Source organism: Trichosurus vulpecula, chromosome 3, assembly GCF_011100635.1.
Source record: "Trichosurus vulpecula isolate mTriVul1 chromosome 3, mTriVul1.pri, whole genome shotgun sequence".
Lineage (NCBI taxonomy): Eukaryota > Metazoa > Chordata > Mammalia > Diprotodontia > Phalangeridae > Trichosurus > Trichosurus vulpecula.
The window spans coordinates 19726697-19746815 of record NC_050575.1 but is presented as its reverse complement, the minus strand read 5'-3'; the positions used below and the strand labels follow the sequence as shown (position 1 = coordinate 19746815).

The 20119-nt window shown below is 46.5% G+C and overlaps 1 protein-coding gene across 1 annotated transcript in view; it reads right to left on the bottom strand.

Annotated features, from left to right (window-relative positions):
* Positions 1 to 18624: 18624 nt before the first annotated feature.
* The window catches only part of ASPG (asparaginase), a 126262-nt gene continuing 124767 nt past the window's right edge, over positions 18625 to 20119 (bottom strand). Inside the window, exon 16 of the mRNA XM_036752602.1 lies at positions 18625 to 20077. The gene's annotated coding sequence lies outside the window, so the exon portion shown is untranslated. The remainder of the gene's footprint in view (positions 20078 to 20119) is intronic.

Sequence of the window (20119 nt, the reverse complement as noted above, 5' to 3'; positions counted from 1 at the left end):
TGGAGGGCTGTCGGACATAAGCATAGCAGGCAAAAATAGATTTGATGAAAGGTCACTAAGGCAGCTCATGGAGGACAAAGCCAGGCCTTCAACCCCGGTCTCTGAATCCAAGCTGCCTCCCCACTCCATAGGACCATTCCAGAAATTTGGGCAGAATTTCAAACTCGTCTATGGCAGCCTCCCTTTCTCTGGCCCCTGTCTCCCAGATGCACTTTTTCCTCTCTTCCCCCAGTATCCCCCTAACCCTCCTGTCCCCCTTTCTCCCAGCATACTGCCCAGAAGGAGCTCCTCCTCCAATGCTGCTCGGACCCAAAGAATACAAAGTCAGAATGAATGAGTTCTCTGCCTCTTCCCTACTGTGCCAACCATTCTCTCAACAAGCCAGGGATCAGTGGGGATATTAGGTGGGGGGAAATCCGATGAGAGGAACTCCCAAGAGTAGGTATTGCGACTCTAGATTTGGGTTAAGGACATGGGTTCAAATTCTAGCCCTGCAACCTGTCCACCTTGGACAAGTTGCTTAAATTCTCTGGGCCTCAGTTTCTTCATCTGCAGGATGAGGACATTGAACCCAATGACCTCCCAGGCTTCTTCTAGCCCTAAATCTCTAATCATAAATGACTAATAGCTCCCTGTTAACCCTATGGATTGGGGAAGCAGGTGGCGCAGTGAGTAGAACACTGGCCCTGGAGTCAGGAGGACCCGAGTTCAAATCCGGCCTCAGACACTTGACATCCCTACAAGCTGTGTGACCTTGGGCAAGTCACTTAACCCCAATTGCCCTGCCCTCCCCCCTCAAAAAAACCCCTATGGATGGTGTTGAATTTTAAAAGGCATTTGCTAACCCAAATTCATTGGTAGAATTTCAGGCAGGGTAGGCAGCAAGGTAAAGTGGAGAACTGTCAGGTAGTGGAGAGAATTCTTGGTTTTCTTGGCAAAGTTAATTTCCTTCTTCAGCCCATTTTAGAGATGAGGAACTGAGGCAAACAGGGTTAAGTGACTTGCCCAGGGTCACACAAACGTCTAAGGCCCTTTTTTAACTCAGGAAGATGAGTCTTCCCAACTGCAGGCCCAGCGCTCTATGCACTGTGGCGCCATCTATCATCCCACAAGGGCCATCACCACTCACATTTCTACAATTAATATTTACAAAGGAAAGAAGGCAGGAAAGAAGCATTTATTAAGTACTTATGTGCCAGAAACCTTGTTAAGCACTTTACCAGATACTTTCTTCACAACACTGTGAGGTACAAATATTACCCACATGTCACAGGAGGGGAAACTGAGACTCAGAGAAGTTGTGACTTGCTCTAAATCAACCAGTCAGTCAAGTGGCTGCTACAGAGCTAAAATCAGACTCCACGACACCAAATCTAGCGCTCTTTTTCAATGTGGTGAAGACTCATCTTCCTGAGTTCAAAACTGGCCTCAGACGTTAACTAGCTGTGTGACCTGGGGCAAGTCACTTAACCCTATTCGCCTCAGTTTCCTCATCGGTAAATTGGGCCAGAGAAGAAAGTGGCAAACCGCCCCAGTATCTTTGCCAAAATAAAACTCAGATAGAGTCACAAAGAGTGAGACACGACTGAAAAGACTGAAAACAATACTGATACTGGTATATTCAATGGAAAAGGCATTCCCCAAAGTCTCTGGAGAAATGTCAGAGGGAGCCACACCCCAGGGAGGAATGGACTCCACCCCACCTCTACAGGTAGGAAGAGAGGAGGCCAGAACTGAAGCGGGGAGGAAAGACTTACTGAAGACTATGTTTGGAAAACAGATATGAGATGAACCCTGCGGGACCCCAATCCTGGCTTTTACTATGGCTGCACCTTAAGGTTTGCTAAGCCTTTTCCTACTATTTAACCCTGTTAGACAGGGAGGAAAAGTATTATTAAACCCATTTAAAAGAGAAGAAAGCTGCTTCAGATGGGTCAAGAGATTTTCCTAAAGCCTCATAATTGCTAAGTGTCAGGGTCAGGATTTGAACTCAGTTAACCTAACTCTAAATCCAATCTTCTTACCCCATGCTTCTTTATGTGTGTGAAGGCCTGTGTGTGGATGAGCCCCACAAGGGAAGAGGACTTTCAAATCATACTGCAATGAGCTGTTAATCTAGGGTGAAGTCCTTGCTGTTCAGTCATGAAAGAATGACCAAAGATATTGGAGTGGTTTGCCTTTTCCTTCGCATTTTACAGATGAGGAAACTGAGACAACCAGAGTTAAGTCACTTTCCCAGGACCACACAGCCAGTAAGTATCTGAAGCTCGGTTTGAACTGTAGAGCAGGAGTCTTCCTGACTCCAGTACAGGTACTCTATCCACCATGCCACTGAGCCGCCCACACTACCTAATTGCAATCTGCTATTAGAGTGGGGTGAAGTCCTTAAGAGGTACCAATTAAGCTGGGAAACCTACCTCTTCAGCTCCAACTCCTCTGCTCCTCAAGTTGCTTACCCTCGACACACAGGGACAGCCCTTACAATCACAACTGAAGTGAACCCTTAAAGGGGATAGTGTAGAGGAGAGCAGAACTTTTCTTGCCTTTGACAACAATCAAACATGCATAGAAGATGCCAGGAGAATTCTAGCCTTAAGCATTCTGTTTAGTTAAAATGATGCAGAGGGCTAGATTTGGAGTCAGGGGAACCTGAGTTCAAACCTTCCTTTGCCACTTACCTGAATAACCTTATGCAAATCACTTTAACCTCCCCAGGTCTCAGCTCCCTTAACTGCAAAAGGAAGGAATTGAGCTGTCTGGAAGGCCCCTTTCATCTCTAAAGCCTATGATTCCCACTAATGCAACAGTTGTACTAGAGGCCCACTGAGGTCTCTTTCAGATCCAAGATTCTGAGATGCTAGGAAAGGAAAACATAAATGGCCTTCAGCTTTAAATTAGATAGATGTTCAATGACTGTGAGGTGTGCACAAAACCTGCTCTGTCACGGGGCTATGTGACTTGGAATATGTTCCTTTTCCTATTTGGTCTCGGTTTCCCTGTCTGTACAATGAAGAGCTTACACTAGATAAACTGTAAAATCCCTTCCATTCTCAGAATCTGTGTTCTATTATCCAGAAAACATTATATAAGGGTGGGAGTGTTATATTTTTTAACAAGCTGTTTGGGGTGATAGAAACAGGTTTGGATTGTGAGTCAAGGAGACGGGTTCTAGTGGGTGGTTTTGCCACTGATCCCATGTTTGACATGGGGGCAAATCAGGAATCATAGTATCTCTGACTTCGGAGTTCACCTAGTACAGCCTCTGCCTAGGATAACAGGAACACAGATCAAGGGAACTTTAATCCAATGGAAGTAACCCTCTCATCTTACAAGGTGAGGAAACTCAGGCCCAGAGAGTGAGAGTGACCTGCCAAAAGTCACAGGGGTGGAAGCCCCAGAGCTGGTGTTTCAATCTGGGTCTCCTAACTCCTACTCCAGTATTTTCCCCATTGCATGGCTACATTTCCAGTAAGATGCCAGAGCCCCTGCTTGAAGATCTCCAGTAAATCAGAAATTCCTTTCTTCCTGGGCTAGCTGATCCTACTTTTGTATGGCTTTCATTGGAAAGTTTCTCCCAAAATCCAGTCAAAATCTGCTTTCCTCAACGTCTACCCATTTTTCAGCTTTATGGGGCCAGGTAAAACAAATCCAGTTTTTTGCCTCAAGATAGGCCACTTTCCAGTTTCCATTTTCAGAAAATAAGATCATCAGTTCTTTATAAAGCTCTTTATAGAGCCTTACCTTTACACAACACTTTCCTCACAAGGGCCCTGAGAGAGGGAATTCCAGTAGCATTATCCACATTTTTTGGCCCACACCTATGATTTCAACTAGAATGGTGTGCTCCGGGTGAAGAATCTCCCTCTCCGGGGCAGACGGGACACCTTCCCCGAAATTTAATTGGCTGGTTAGGAGGCATTCGGCAGAGGCAGGACTTGTAGATGGAGGCCAGCTTTCTAGTAACACCACCACCACAGCCATTTTTCCGAAGATAAAACTCAGACTCCGAGTAACTTGCCAGAGGTAGAATTTGAATCCAGGATTTCTGGGAGTTGTGACTAGCTAGGAGATCTCTTCCAATTCTGAGATTCTACAGGTCTCTGACATTTGCGGGGCATGTGGGAGACAGGGAAGGAGCACCGTATGCGCACTGAGAGTGTGTGTGTGTGTGTGTGTGTTTGAGACAGAGAGAGACAGAGAGACAGAGACAGAGGGTGTGTGTGAATGAGAAACGACAAATATGATCTCATCTCAAGTCAGCCCCCCACCTTGGGAAACAGGTTCCTGCCCTCGCTGTCGCCTCCCTCTCCCCGAGGCGCCGCGCCCCCACCCCCGCACCCTGGCCGCCCCCAAGTCCGACCCCAGATGCCCCGACGGGACCGTGAGAACGCTGCTCCCGCCTGAGCTGGCGCCCGCTAGCCTCGAGTGGAACGGGGCTGGGCTCAGGTGGGACCGAAGTTGGGCGCGGCGGCCCGGGGCGCGGGCGGAGAGGGCGGGTCCGCTGCGGCTGCTGAGGCCTGCCCTGATCGAGTGGTCCTAAACATTTCACAATTTTGTAATAGAACTGTTGAACTGTTAAGAACCACTGCACCAGGGAAGCTGAGGGTCCGGGTCGAAAAGCTGGGCTGGGGTTGACAGCCGATCCATGCCGCCCTGCCCAACGTCTAAACTCTCCGACGGCTGCTGCGGTTCTCCCGCCGACCTAAAGAGAAAGAGAACCGGGGTCAGGGCCAGAGCAACAGCCTAGTTCCAGGTCCCCTCCGTGCCGCGACTGAGCCCATCTCACGGCCCCCGCACGCCATGCCACCCACCTGGACCTCTCCCGAAGAGCCCCTCCTCTGGGCAGAGGCAAGCCCCTCGGTGCCCGGCTCACCGGACCAGCTCCCACGTCTGCGGGACCAGACGCTGTCTAAGCCCCCTTGCAGCTCAGAATCCTAGGATTCCTCGGCGGGTATGCCCTGGACAATCCCTGGACTCTTCCCCGTCCCCCTCCCCAGTGGCAGGGAGCGCCTGGCACAAAGCCCCTCATGTGCCCCTGGACTTCGGGCGGCAGAGCAACCTAACCGGCAGCAATGTCTGCGCAGCCCTCGAACAGCCCCAAAGTCTTCCTTGCTCTGTGCCACCCACTGAGCCAGCTCCGCGATGTGCGCTTCGGTGTGCGCCCCCAACGCAACCCCTGTAGTCTGCAGCTGGCCTTCCTCCACAGCCTGCCCTCTCCTAAGCCCTGTGTCAATCTAAATCTAAACGAGACACCAGAAGACCTACGCAAAGCCGTCCTCTGCCCTCAGACAGTGGGCACCTGCGCAACTAGCCCTTCCCTGCCCGTAGGACACCATGCAAAGTCCATCTCCCACTGGAGCCTGAAGAGCCCCTGGAATCTTCCCCCTTGCTACTCCACCCCAAAGTAATCTCCGAAGACTGTCTTGGTAGTGCGCCTCCTGAGCAACAGCCTAGTTCCTGGCACCCCTAGGTGCTGACTGCCCCCTCTCACCCGTAGCTAGGCTGCCTCCCGGCCCTCGGCCCCTTGCAGCTTGGAGATGAAGCCCCATTCCGGGCCGTCCCGAGAGGAGAAGGCAGGGCAGGGGTACTGGGAGGCCAGAACTTCTCAGTCTTCGGAGTCTCTCTGGAGAGCTGCCCGCAGGGATAGTGGCAACCCCAGGGCGCCGTGGGCGCTCAGAGCCTCAGCCAGCTCAGGGCCTCTTATATACTCGCCGGTACCCGCCCGCCCAGCCTCCTGAGCCAGTCAGGAATGCAGCCTAGCAGCCCGACAGGACCAGTTTTTCAGGGCGCCTCCGCCATCCATGGGGCGGGTCGGGGTGGCTGCTTTGTGTTTGGTTTGGTTTAACCCTCCTTGGGGGCCCAGAGACGTCACTGCAGAGAGCGTCTGCCCCCTTTGGCTCAGGCCCCATTCCCCCCACCCCCACCCCCTCGCCCGCCCAGGCAGTCCTTCGGTCTGCCTCAGGTTGCTCCAGGAGTCCCTCCCTCCTACCACACCTCCGACAGCTCCAGTCAGGTCTCGGTGAAGTGGAAGGTGGCTGCAGGAGCTGTTGGGCGGGGTGCATCCTTTTGCCCCAGATCCCTGATGCCACCTGGCTCCCTTGTTCCTTCTCAGGACTGCCCTGGAAAATCAGAGCCCCACCACCTTCTCTTCTTGGGTAAGACAGGAGGGCAGGCCCAGGGAAGGGAGGCCTGAGCCCTCCTCTGAGCATCAGGCTCACAATACCCTGTCCAAGCCCCCTTCCTAACACTCAGTAGGCCTTCAATTGGAATCAAACTACCAAATATTAAGTGTCTACTGTGTGGGGTGTTTGCAGAAGGCACAGTCCACTCAAACCAACAAACATCTTGGGAGGGCCTACTCTACGCAGAGCTTCATGGAACCTGGGAATCATGAGATCATAATTTTAGAACTGAAAGGGCTCCCAGAGGCCATCCAGTCCAACCTCCCCATTTTACGAGTGAGAAAGCAAGCTCAGAGAGGCTTCTAAGTAAACAGATAGCAAGTGGCAGAATCTAGATCTGGATCCAAGTTCTTGTGTAAAACTCTTTATACTACACCTGAATTATGGCAGTGAGCAACTGCATTATTTCATCCTGGTTTTCTGTGGCGCAGATTCCAGAAATACAAATCCTCTCATCCATGTTTGTCAATAACCATTATTAAGTACCTGTCGTTGACGCTTCCTTGTCCCATTTGGGGTTTTCTTGGCACAGATACTCAAGTGGTTTGCCATTTCCTTCTCCAGCTCATTTTACAAATGAGGAACTGAGGCAAACAGGGTTAAGTGACTTGCTCAGGGTCACATAGCTAGTAAGTATCTGAGGCCAGATTTGAACCCAGGTCCTTCTGACTCTTGGCCTCATGCTCTATACCACTATACCACTTAGCTGCCATGTGTTAAGTACCTACCACATACAAAGTACCGTGCTAGGTCTGGGAATTCAAAGAAAAAAAAAGACCCATTCCCTGCCTTCCAGGAGCTAAGAGGATGCTGGGAAAGATGACATGTATATATGTATGTGTAAGTTAGAGGGTAACAGGGTAAAGGAGTCAGCCAAAGTGATCTATGAAAATCTGGGGAAGAAAACATTTTCTGGGGAGGGTTAGGGGAGGAAAGACATGAAGGAAGGTTTCATGGAGGAGGTGACACCTCAGTTGCGCCTTGAAGAAAGGGGATTCTGAAAGGCAGAGATGAGGAGGGACTGCATTTCAGGAATGAGGGATGATCTACAAAACGCCTGGAGGTGGAAGACAGCACAGCTGTGCCACTCACTACCTGAGCAACGTTGGGCAAGTCTCTTGCCCCCTCTGTGTTTTGATTTCCTCCCCTTGTAAAAGAAGGCAGTTTGGGCAGACGAGCTTCCAGCTCTGGAGCTATGACCCCAAGATCTTCAGCCAGGTTCAGGGAGAAGCTAGTGGTCCAATGTGGCTGGAAAGTGGGTGGTGAAGGGGAGAAATGTGAAACGCAACCAGAAAGGTAGGCTGAAGCCAGATGGCAGAGGGCTTTAAAAGTCAGGTGAAGGAGCTGCTATTTTATCCTAGAGGCAGATCTGAGTTTCTAAAGGTTCTGATCAGGGGGGTGGCATGGTCAGACCTGTTCCATAGGGAGATTATTTTGGCAGCTGTGTGAAGCCTGCATTGAACAGAGGAGGGATTGAAGTCAAGGGAGGCCAATTAGGAAGCTATTATGATTGTTCAAGGGAGTAGTAATGAGGGGCTGAACTAGAGCAGTGGCCATGTGAGTGAAGACAAGGGAGGGATGGAAGAGATTTGAGGGAGGTGGACTTGGCACCAGACTGAATCTGAAGGGTGAGGAAGAGAGAAGAGTCAGGTTTCAACGTTGGGAGGATAAAAATGGAATCAGCAGCCATAGGGAAGTTGGGAGGGGAGGACAAGTTTGGGGAAGAAGAGGATGGGTTCAGGTTGCTACATGCTAAGTGTGAGGTGTCAGCAGGATAGCCAAGCTGGTGATACTCAGCTGGTAGTTGGAGACTTGGGGCTAGAATGCAGGGAAGAGAATAGAGCTGGCTGTAAAGTTCGGGAAGTCATTTGCACAAAGGCAATACCTGAACCTATGGCTGAGATGAGATCACAGGGAAGAGAGGAGAGAAGAGGGCCAAGGACAGAGCCTTGGGGGGCACTCCTGGGTGGCAGGTGGGAGAATGGTGATGAATCCTTCGAAGAAGACAAGAAGGAACAACCAGGCAAGAAGGAAGGGAACTAGCAGAGGGTAACATCACACACAGCAGCCAAAGGAGATGAGAGTATCTAAGGGGAGCCAGTAGTGGTCTACAATGCCAAAGATTGTGGCAAGGATGACCCATTCCCTGCCTCCCAGGAGCAGAGAGGATGCTGGGGATGATATCATATGTATATATGTATGTATAATATAAGTTAGAGGGTAACAGGGTAAAGGAGAGTGAGTCAGCCCATCTGCCCAGAAGCCTCCGCAGAAGGCTCCCCTTGGCTCCCCCCACCCAATCTGCTGAAGGTTCTTTTAAGATTGCAGAAGCAATAGTCCAGATAATTGTTAAACCACAATAATGTAGCTACATGAATTAGAGGTGCAAAATAAAATCTAAGCTGAAAAGAAGGTCATTACCCACAAAGAAGGCCAAGCTGAGATCCAGCAGAGAGACAGAAACCTCCTGTGTCTGTTCTATACAGTCCATCCCCTCTCAGGTGCCTTCCCTAACCATGCTAACCAACCCTGAGCTGTCTTCTCTGACCCTGGAGGAGAATCGGGATAGGATCAGAAAGTTTCATGGAGGAGTTGTTGCCTAAGCCTACTACGGTTTCAATAGAGAGAGAAAAGGAGGTGTGGGAGACAGTTTGCAGAAGTGAATAGAGGAAGGATGAGATGGGGGAATAAGGTAATCCACTTTGGCCTGACAGTTCCACAGAGTACAATAAATCTGAAAGGACAGACTGGAGAAAAATCATGAAGAGCCTTGAACTGGGGACATAGGACCTCGTCCTGTAGGCCATGGGGAGCCACTGAAAGCTTTGTTTTGTTCTGAAAAAGGGAGTGACCCGGAGAGACCTGTGCATTAGGAAGATTGTTCTGGCAGAAGCAAAGAGAATGGATTGAAGAGGAGAGATTGACAGAGATGAATTAGAACAGACTATCAGTCCAGGTGAGCAGTAAACAAGGTGCTTCATTAGCATTAAGCTAGAGGAATAGAACTATGGGGGTGAAGCAGAGATGGTAACATGCAACTAGAAGCAATCAGGGTATCCTGGACCTAAAATCAAAAGAATCCAGGCCAGAAGGGCACAGGTTAGCCTCCTTCTCAGCCAATTAACTCCTTTGAGCCATTTTTCTTTCTTTCTTTTTTCTTTCTCTCTTTCTTTTATCCTTCCTTCCCTCCCGCCCTCCCTCCTTCCTTACCTCCCTCCTTCTTTCCTTCCTTTCTTCCTTCTTTCCTTCCTTTTCTCCTTTCTTTTTCTTCCTTCCTTCCTTCCTCTCTTTCTTCCTTTCTTTTTCTTTCTTTCTTTCTTTTCTTTTCTTTTTTTTTTTTAAACAACACTTGAGAGCCAGTCCCAGCTCTGCCTCTGGCTTGCTCTGTGAATCTGACAAGCTCCCAAGTCTCCTAGACCACAGTTTCCCCACAATGCAGTCGGTCATTAGCTCCCCTCTATGATCCTTTCCAGCTCTAACATTCTATAGACTCTGACGTAGTCTATGTTCTTTGATTCTTTCAGCTCTGACATCCTGTGTTTGAAAGTCCTTGTCAACTTTGGGTTGGATTCTAGGAGGTCTGGTGCTTTCCTGAAGTGTGGGGGAAAGAAGGGAAGGAGACAAGAGGATGAGAAGGTGCCCATTCTGGGCATGGGTGAAGGACAGGAAGAAGGGAATCTGGGAAGTGTCTAGACCTGTGCCAGGGTCACTGCTATACTGGTATCTCTGACATAGTTTGCTGGTTCCTTGGCTTCTGACTTCTTCATTTACCCCTAGGACTCAGGATCCCAAGGGGCCTGAACTCTCTGAAGAAGGGTTTGGGGCTGGCCCTTGGTGGAATTCTGAAGTGAGACAAAACTATCGTCAGCCTCTCCCTTCTGTGTCCTTTGGCCCACTTGAGAGAACTCCAGAACCACATTCAGAGTTAGGGCCTGGGGCTGTCCCAGAGGGAAACATGGAGGTGCTGGGGAAGACTGGGACACCTACCTTCTAGGGGAGGGGATGGTCATATTTTAATGGAGGAAACTACAGAGGACAGTGCTTAGCCCAGAGGATGCGCCTTTAATGGTGGAATTTCAGGTAGTGAGACAAGCTAGTATAAGGGGGAATCTTTGGGCAGGGAGAACTTGAGCCCTGCCATGTAGACAAAGTCCTGCTGGCCTTTAGTGGAGTATATGTATGTACGTGTGTGTATTTGCATGTGCATGTATGTGTACACACAGATGTTTATGCACAAAGAAGTGGGTCTGCATGAGCAGCTATACGCATGTTTTGTATGCATTTGTGTGTATATGCAAGTGTATGGCTATATGCATGTTTATTGCCTACATGGGCATGAGCATGTAAACATACATGTGAGTGTGTGTATATGTGCATTTGTGTATGCATGTTTATGAGAGTATGTATGTACTGAAGAGAAGGAAAGAACATTGTATTTGGAGTCTGTAGATTTGGGTTCTAATGCCAGCCTTGGGACTGTGTGACCATGGGCAAATACATATACCTCTCTGAGGTTCACTTTCTTCCTCTATAAAATGAAGATGATAATACAACTAAGTTGCTGTATTGTTATTGTCTAGCCATGTCCAACTCTTTGTGACCCTTTGGGGGGGGGGTTTCTTGACAGAGATACTGGTAGATTTTGCCATTTCCTTCACCAGCTCATTTTACAGATGAGGAAACTGAGGCAGACAGGGTTAAATGACTTGCCCAGGGTCACATAGCTAGTAAGCATCTGAGGTAAGTTAGCTGTAACTATAGAGCTGTATAAAAGTCAGTTGTTACTATTATCTTGCATCTATTTGTGTGTGGGTGCCTAGGACTGTGTCTGGATGTGTGCAGAAGTGAGGGTATATATAAGGTGAGAGATTTAGGGTTGGAAGGGGTCTAGTTCAAAGAGATTGCCCAAAATCGCTTAGGCAATAAAGAGGCCAGATTTGAACCCAGATCCCCTGACTCCAAATCTAGTGCCCTTCCCACTGTACCAAAAGATAAATGTATGTTGCTCTATGTATCCATGTCCATTGGTTATGGATGTGTGTGTCTATCCCTTCCCAACCCTCCGCTAGCCTTGCAGCAAGGACAGAGCCCTCCTTCCTATGGAGTGTAGGTGTTTACAGATGATTGAATCACTTCCCAGGGAAGGGAGCGGGGCATAGACGGAGCAGGTCACAACTTCTCCAGCTGCCCCAGGTTCAGTTGCTCACTAGGGATCCAGAATGCCCCATTCCTCTTGTCCTTACACCTGGTCACTGAGTTTTCCTGGCCCTTTCCGGTGTATATATGTATGTATTTCCTGTATTTATTATATATGTAATATATATCCTGTATCTTATATATAATATATATTTCTGTATATCATATATATTCCAGTGTATATATTTCTTGGCTTTTTCTGGTGCTACTTGGAGTCAGTAACATGGGTTCGAATGCCAGCCCTGGTACTGTGTGACAATGGACAACACATTTACTTTTCTGAGGCTCCGTTTTTTTCCTCTGTAACATTAGCAAGGAGAGTCAGGACAGGAGGCCCAGAGGCCTCGTTTCCACCTTGTCCTCTGTCACTGCCCAGCGCAAAGCAAAGAACTGGTCCTTCGCACCCCAAACCCAGCCAACACACAGACTGAAGCAGGACATCAAATACCAATGTGACCCAGGCATAGAGACAGAAAGGATGTTCCACTCACCAAAGGCTTTCCAGCAAATGCAATTCGTAGCTTGAGGAATCTTAAAGGATCATAGGGCTTAAAGGGACCGTAGAAATGATCCAATCTAAGCCCCTTGTTTTGCAGGGCCAGGCACAGACTCGAAGAAGGAGCCAAAGTGACTTCCCCACTTTGTAGCAGACTCAAGTTCTGAATTCAGGTCCCTGGTCAGCACTTTTCCCACCATATCCTGGTCCTGACCTGGGCCTTATGATGTTGGCAACCAAGGGAAGTGAAAGTACCCTTTGGCCTCACTGAAGAAACTGGCCCACATGGTGGCAGCTGGTATCTACAGATTTGAGGACCAAAGGGTGCCAATGTGACAGCCCAGTGGAATGAAGGACACAAGCATTTATTAAGCACCTTCTGTGTGCCAGGCACTATGCTAAGTCTTTTATAAATATTATCTCATTTGCTCCTCACAACAGCCCCTCGTGGTAGGTGGTCTTATGATCCCTATCTTACAGTTGAGGTAACAGGCATCTGCCCAGGGTCACACTGTTATAAGAGGTCATATTTGATCTTGGGTCTTCCTGACTCCAAGCCCAGCATTATATCAATTGTATCACCTGGCTGCTTCCAGGAAGGCTTGGGAATCTTCAGGAAGGATCTATGATCCTCCAAACTAATTCAATGGGGTTAGAAGTTTCTTAGTCATAGGGCAGAGGAAGGAAGGATCCACAAATCAAAGTATATACACTCGACTAGAAAACACCAAAGCTGGAAGGAACCTTAAATCACAGAAGAAGAAATTTTCAGAGCTGACAGAGATCTTAGAGAGCATGTAATACAACGTTCCCATTTTGTAGATAGGGAAAGTGAGGCAGAAATAAAGCGACGTCACACAATGAGCCAGCATAAAAGATGGGACCGAAACCCAGGTCTTAATGCCCACTTGGCTCTTTCCAGTACCCTGTTCTGCCATGAATCTTATGAAACCCTCAGCCCCAAGCACCTTTCCTCCTCTTAGGTCCCGGTCCCACGTTAATGTTCTTTCCTCCGGCTCTAAGGGAAAGGGTCAGAAGCCAGGAGGCATGGGGCTGCTTTCAACAGGAAAAGACAGAAGGTGCCAGAGGTGCCTTGTTCTCTGGAGTCTTCATTGTGCAAGGCCCAGAATGGTATCTGGGGGAAGAATCTGAAATGCCATATGGCTGCTTTGCATACAAAGATGTGTTCCCTTTGCCAACCAATGCCTCCAAAGCAGGGCATAGAAGAAATCTAGGCGACAGGGCAGGGGAAGCTGGGCAGCCCCAGGGATTATGCATACTCACCTAGGCTGAAAAACGTGGCTCCTGCCATTCTGGCCCACATCTGGTCTATCCAGCTCTTTTGTTGTTGTTGTTCAGTTGTTTTCAATTGCCTCGGATTCTTTGTGACCCCATCTGGGGTTTTCTTGGCAGAGATATTGGAGTTGTTTGCCATTTCCTTCTCTAGCTCATTTTACAGATAAGGAAACTGAGGTAAATAGGGTGAAGTGACTCGCCCAGGGCTACACAGCTAGTAAGTGTCTGAGGCTAAATTTGAACTCATGAAAATGGGTTTTCTTGACTTGAAGACTGGCACTCTATGTACTGCACCACCTAGCCACCCCACCTGCAGCTCTACATTACCATAATCCTGAGGTCTTATGAGGACTCAAATGAGGCTCAGCACATAGTAGGTGCTTGGCAAAAGTATTTGTTGGTTGTTGAGTAAAGCTCCAAACACGTTCCTTGGCCACTCTTGTGGCACTTGACCTTATGATGTTACGGAGTCCTCTGCGGAAAAATGTAAGCTCCTTGAAGGGAGGCGTTTTCTTTTTGTTTTAATGTTTGTTTCTCTAGAGCCTTGAATGTAGTTAGATAGTGACAAGAACTGGACCCACGATTTCATTGATGGAGGGAACTCCCAGGTGAAAAGAATACCTCTGTCGATAAAGGCAGGGACCGTCTCTACAACTTACAATTTGGAACACTAAGAGGTTAAGTGACTTGTCCAAAGTCACACAGCCAGCGTGCACCCATGATAGGACTTGAACCCGGGTGGTCTTGGTCCTGAGTCTGACTCTCCATTCACTATGCCTAGCTTCTAGAACAGAGGTGTCAAGCACATAGCCCGAGTAAAGATGCAGCCCACGAGACTCCCAAGAAAATGTAACTAAGAAATACAAAATTACCATGAGATGCAGAAAAATGTTAATGTGGTTTCTTTGTTCGATATGCAGCCTGTAGAGATTCTTATATATGATTTAATGACCTCCATTCCTATTTGAGTTTGATGCTACAGCTCTAAAAGCACCAGGACACCAACAAAGGCTTGCCGAATTGTGCTAGGTTGAGTGTGATCTCTCCAATATCTCGCACATCAGAGACAGCTGGCAGTGTAGTGGTCAGGGCACTACTCCTGGAGTCACAGAGACCTGAGTTCAAATCCAGCTTCAGATCCAGCAGGGTTGCTGTGAATATCAAATGAGAGAATATTTGTAAAAAGTACTTAGCCCGGCACATAGTAGGTATTGTATAAATGGCGTTTATTCCCTGCTCCTCTCCCCATTTAAGAAGGGAATCCAGGACGGCCATCTCTTCATGTACTGTTCTGGACTTCTCCTTCATCCCCTGTGCCAGATTCCGCCTCCTCCTCCTCCTGCCAATGCCCTTCCCACTTCTCAGCTTCCTGTTTGCATTGTCTTCCATCGTTAGACTGTAAGAGCTATGGGGGCAGGAACGGTCCTTCTTTTTCATATTTGTATCCCCAGTGCTTAGCACAGTGCCTGGCACTTGGTACATGCTCTATAAACGCTCACTCCCTTTCCTTCCTACCTGTCCTCACGGTCACCAGACTCATTATCTCAACCCAAGACCATTGTAAAAGCCTCCTAACGGGTCTCCCTGCCTCCAGCCTATCCCCCTCTACTCCACAGAACACAAGATGTCAGAATTGTCTCCAGGTGTTTCAGAGATTTATTCCTATGCTAATATCAGTAGGACTGCATGACCTCTCTCTGAGATTTTGTGATATGATGAGACTAGCCTTGAAGCCAGGACCCCTAGGTCTAAGTCTCACCTCTGACTCTGTACCTCTGAGGACCCTCGTGGTGCTGATATCCCACGTTCTAAGATTCTAAGGTCATGTTCTGTGGTTCTAAGACTCCTTTGGCTCTGACATTGAATTCTCTATGATTCTAAAGGCCTTTCCACCCCTGGAATTCTGTGTTAGGAATCTAAGAATTTCCTCATTGATAAAATAGAGTTAACAATATTTGGGAACGCTCTTTTGAAAACCCAAACTATTATATATTGTTGACTTTTTAATTTTGCTGCAGGAATCAGGGCCACCCCATTGGAGCATATGTGGATATAGGCCTATGTCCTAGGTTCGGGCAGACAAAGTTAACCACTGACATCCTCTCCCTCTCATCAGAAGTCCAAGCTCTGAGAGCTAGCAGACTCCTCAGGCCCATCAGGGATATATCCTTATGGAAAAAATGTTAATTTCTAGATTATCTATGAAGTGTACAAAGTGTAAACTTTGTTTAAAAAGAAAACAAAAGGGGCAGCTAGGTGGCACAGTGAGTATAGCACCCGCCCTGGAGTCAAGAGGACCTGAGTTCAAGTGTGACCTCAAACACTTACTAGCTGTGTGACCCTGGGCAAGTCACTTAATCTCAATTGCCCTGCCTTTCCAAAAAAAATGTCTCTTACTGTTCTAGTCCATCCTCCACTCAGTGGTCAAAGTGGCTTTTCCAAAGCACAGGTCCAAGCCTGTTATTGTGCCTAATAAATTCTAGTGGCTTCTTATCATCTCCAGGAACAATTTTAAAAAAAACCTAATTATGAGGATTTTTAAAATATTAAATATTTTATTTTTTCCAATTACATATAAAAACAATTTTTATCATTTGTTTTTTAAAATTTTGAATTCCAAATTCTCTCTCTTTCTCCCTCCCTTCCCCCCTCCCTGGGACAACAAGCAATTTGATATAGGTTATATATGTGCAGTCATGCAAAACATATTTCCATATTAGTCATGTTGTGAAAAAAACACAGACCACAACACATGCCCCTGTCCCAGGTACCTTCTCCCACCCCCTCTACTCCACTCAATTGCCTTTCCCATTTCCAGCTTCCTTTTTTGTGTCATATGCAAGCTCCTTAGGGGCAGGAACTGTCTGTCCTCCTTTTTGATATCTGTATCCCCAGGACTTAACACAGTGCCTAGCACATAGCATGTGCAAAACAAATAAATGTTTATCGACTACTTTCCGCACTGTCTGGCACATAAGTGCTTAATAAATACTTGTCCGATTGACTCAAAGTATTAAGTTACTTCATGTATTTGCATTTTATGTATTTCGATCTCTCCAGCTCCACTGCATACCTTTTAAGGGCAGGAACTGAATTTTCTCCTTCATTCACTTCTCTCATCTCTTCCAATGGCTCACATGGCCCTGAGCACAGTGTGTTCTCAAGAGCTGTTTAACCACCCAAGTGAAGAGATAATGCCAAGAACACATATGGTTAATTGCAGTAAGATGACCCTGGGGTAGGAGGTAAGTAGAATTTTCTGACCGTCAGGGCTGGAAGACACTAAAAGTTGTTCCTAGGAAAGTCAGTGGAATATTAAGGAGAGGCTGGAGAAATAGCTCTCTTGAAAATAGGGTTTGAAGATGAGGAATAGTTCAAATGATACTACCATGTTTATGTTGTTGTCACTTGTCCTTCTTCGCAAAGAGGACCATGACCTCAGAAAGGGGATGCTGCGACATGCAAGTGAACCGGATTTAAGTGAGGGTCACTACCTTCACTTTCTCCTCCGGAGCCATCTAGGTCCAATGGCCAGATGCAGATCAGGGCTGGAGATGCCCTCCCTCCCTCCCTAGGTTTGTGCATGATGGTCAACAAAATACTTATCTTCCAAATGAGCCTGTGATGTTGGTACTATTGCCATCCCCACTTTATAAATGACAGAACAAAGGTTCAGAGACTCAGTGAGTTGTCCATTGTGATACCATAAGCATTACCATCAGGGCTCAAACTCAGGTATTCTAACTCCAACTCTAAACTCCTCTGCCTCTCCTAATGGGATTTCTTCTAGCCTATATAGTCATCTCTCAAATGCCCACGCCATTGATGACTACCACAGTACTGCAGGAGAGTATAATCTAAATGAGAAAAGGCTAGGGAGAGGGAAGAGAGTGAGGAGAGCAGGGAAACATCTCTTCAGTAGGTCAAGGTACCTGACACCTGGCTGAGAGGTGGGAGAGGAAACAAGGTCAGCCTTGCCACAGATAAACCTCCACGCAGTTCATCTAGAGCAGCCTGTCTTTCTAGTTGAGTGCTATTCAAAAACTATTTACTAAATGCCCACTGTGTTCAAGGCCCTGTGATTGGACCTAAGTAAACAAAGATGGAAATGACCCAGACCCTGCTCTCAGGGAGCTTACAATCTCTTGAGAGGAAGGACAATTGCACGAATAACTGGTACAAGGGAGAGGGAGACGAAGTGAGGAGAAGGCCAGAATATGGGAAACTAGGGAAGGGACAAATCACTTTCACCCAAAAAAGAGGAAGTTATAGAGGGTTTCATGGAGGTCAAATCCAAGCTAATGGTTAGGACTTTGACACATGGGAAGGGAGTCCATTCCAGGGATGAGAACAGTGTGAGCAAAGGCAGGCCGAATGAAGAAATAATAAAAATTGATACAGCACTTTAAGATTTGGAAAGTGCTTTGAATTTAATATCTCATTCGATCTTCACAATTACTTCACTTTACACAGGATTCCTGGACCCAAGACCAGCCCTCTATCTATTACACCACCTAGCTAGCTAGCTAGCTGGCCTTGCCTCAAATGGGACAGGGGAGGGATGGTTTAAAAAAAACCAAAAACTGATGACTTAGGTTGAAGTCAAATCATGGAGAGACCCGAATACTAGGGAGATGCATTGATGTTCTGTTTTCAGTAGGCACTGAGGAGTCACTGAAAGTTTGCTTTTTTCAGGGAAGGACCAATGATATCACAGCAATTCATTGGTAGAATATTCAGGCAATGGTGGAGCCGTGATCTGGTCCACCCATTCAGTTTAGAATATTCTCAAAAAACTATTAAAATGTGCATAACCTATGACCCAACGACAGCACTGCTAAGGCTATATCCCAAAATGGAGAGCAAGAGGAAAAGGATTTATCTGTACAAAAATGTTTTTATGGCATCTCTTTTTGTGGTGGCAAAGAATTAAGAACTGAGAGGGTGTCCATCAATGGGGGAACGGCTGAATAAGTTGTGGTATGTGAGTATGATGGAATACTATTGGTTTAGAAGAAAAGATGAAGGGGACAATTCAGAGAAACCTGGGAAGACTTACATGAACTGATGCAGAGTGAGGTAAGCAGAACCAGGAAAACAATTTATGCAATAACAATATTGTCATGACAAACAACTTTGAAAGACAGGAATTCTGATCAACACACAATGACCAACCACAATTCTAATGGACTCAAGATGAAACATAATAACCAACTCCTGATAGAAAAGTGATGGAATCAAATTGTACAAAGACACATTGTTTTTGGCTATGACCTATGAGGGAATGTTTTGTTTGACTATACATGCTTATAAGTTTTGGTTTTTTCTGTTTTCTCAATGGGGGAGGGGATGATGTTGCCCCAAAAAAGAGAGGGAAAGAAAGAAAAAAGAGAGTCATTGGAACATTTCTGAAAAACACAAAAGAAAAAGCAAAGAAGGAATCACAAACAACTTCAAAAGTAATATTAAATTTATTACATATTTTTTTAAAAAACAATCAAGCTGTACATTATAGAGATTCGCAGTTTCATGTACAACCTCTCTGTTCTAATGGGTATTTGGAAATGATCATTTTAGTTAATTAAGTTCAGAATTTTTTAAATGGGGTTATTACTCAAGCAGTAGTATAAAGGATGGATTGAAGGGAGATGATGGAAACTGGGGAGACCAATTAAGAGGCTGTTAAAATAGTGAGGTGAGAAGAGGTAAGGGATTGATACAAGGATGGTCTCTGAGTAGGGCAGAAACACTGGAAATACAATTGACAGAACTTGGCAACTAGTTAGATATAAAGGGTGAGAGATGGAAGAATCAAAGACGTTTCTGATGTTTCAAGCTGGGTGACTGGGAGGGAGGAATACAAAAGAAATGGGAAAGGACAGGCTTAGGGGACAAGGTGATGAGTTTAGTTTTCATAGGACCACAGGTTTAAAATTGGAAGGGACTTTGGAGCCTACTGAGTCCACTCTTCATTTACAGAATGAGGAAACCAAGTCTCCAAGAAGAAAGAGAATCATTGAAATTTTTCAATGTTAAAATCAAAAGGGTCTTGGAGACCATTTCACCCAATCAGTTTATTTTTGAAATGGGTAAACTGAGACCCAGAGACGGGGAAGGAAGGGAAGCTACCCAAGGTCACACAGCAAATAAGTGATAAAAGGTAGAAACCAAAATCAGCTCTTGTGATTTCAAGTCTGTGACTCTTAACTAATTTTACCACACAATAAGCTGGTTCCATCCAAATGAACTAACTTTCAAAGTACAAAATGCAATGCTTATATGGTTTTATATATTGAAAATCTTTGGACATGCCAAAGTAGTCTGAAATTAAACACAATGGACAAACTTAGCCAGCTCCACGACAGGCATTGTAATAAACAACACCAATGCTAAATCTTTTTTTCTTTCAAATCAGCTTGAAAAAAAAATCAATTCCTAACAGGTGTGAGTCTTTATCCTCATAAGGACATTACTGCCTCTGATAGGAAAAAAAAAACATAAAAATAAATGTGAAATGGAATCGAAGATACAAATATAAAGTAGGTTGCAGTTCGCTGATCTCGTTTTGGAAGTATAAATAACCTGTCAAGGGTCAGAGAGGTTCAGTGAGGAGACACAGAAAAGGGCTGCATGAAATAACTTAACAGACGATGCAGCTTAAAACCACAAAGGATTTGGGTGTCCTGGGCATTTGGAGGCAGTGGTAGAGGAGGGAAAGAGAAAAGTGGGAAGCGGGGAGTTTCTCCCCTTCCCCCATCTCTCTCCCTGACGCCTTCTCTCCCCCAGCCATTAACACCAGGAGGAGAGAAGGCAGGCTCAGCACCAGCAATGGAGGCTCTCAGTGGGAGCAGGTTCTCAAATGCTCTCCTTCTCTTCTGAATGTCAGAAGCATCACAGTACGTCAGACCTAAAGAGGACACACAAAAAGGTCTGAGGTTAAATCTACCTC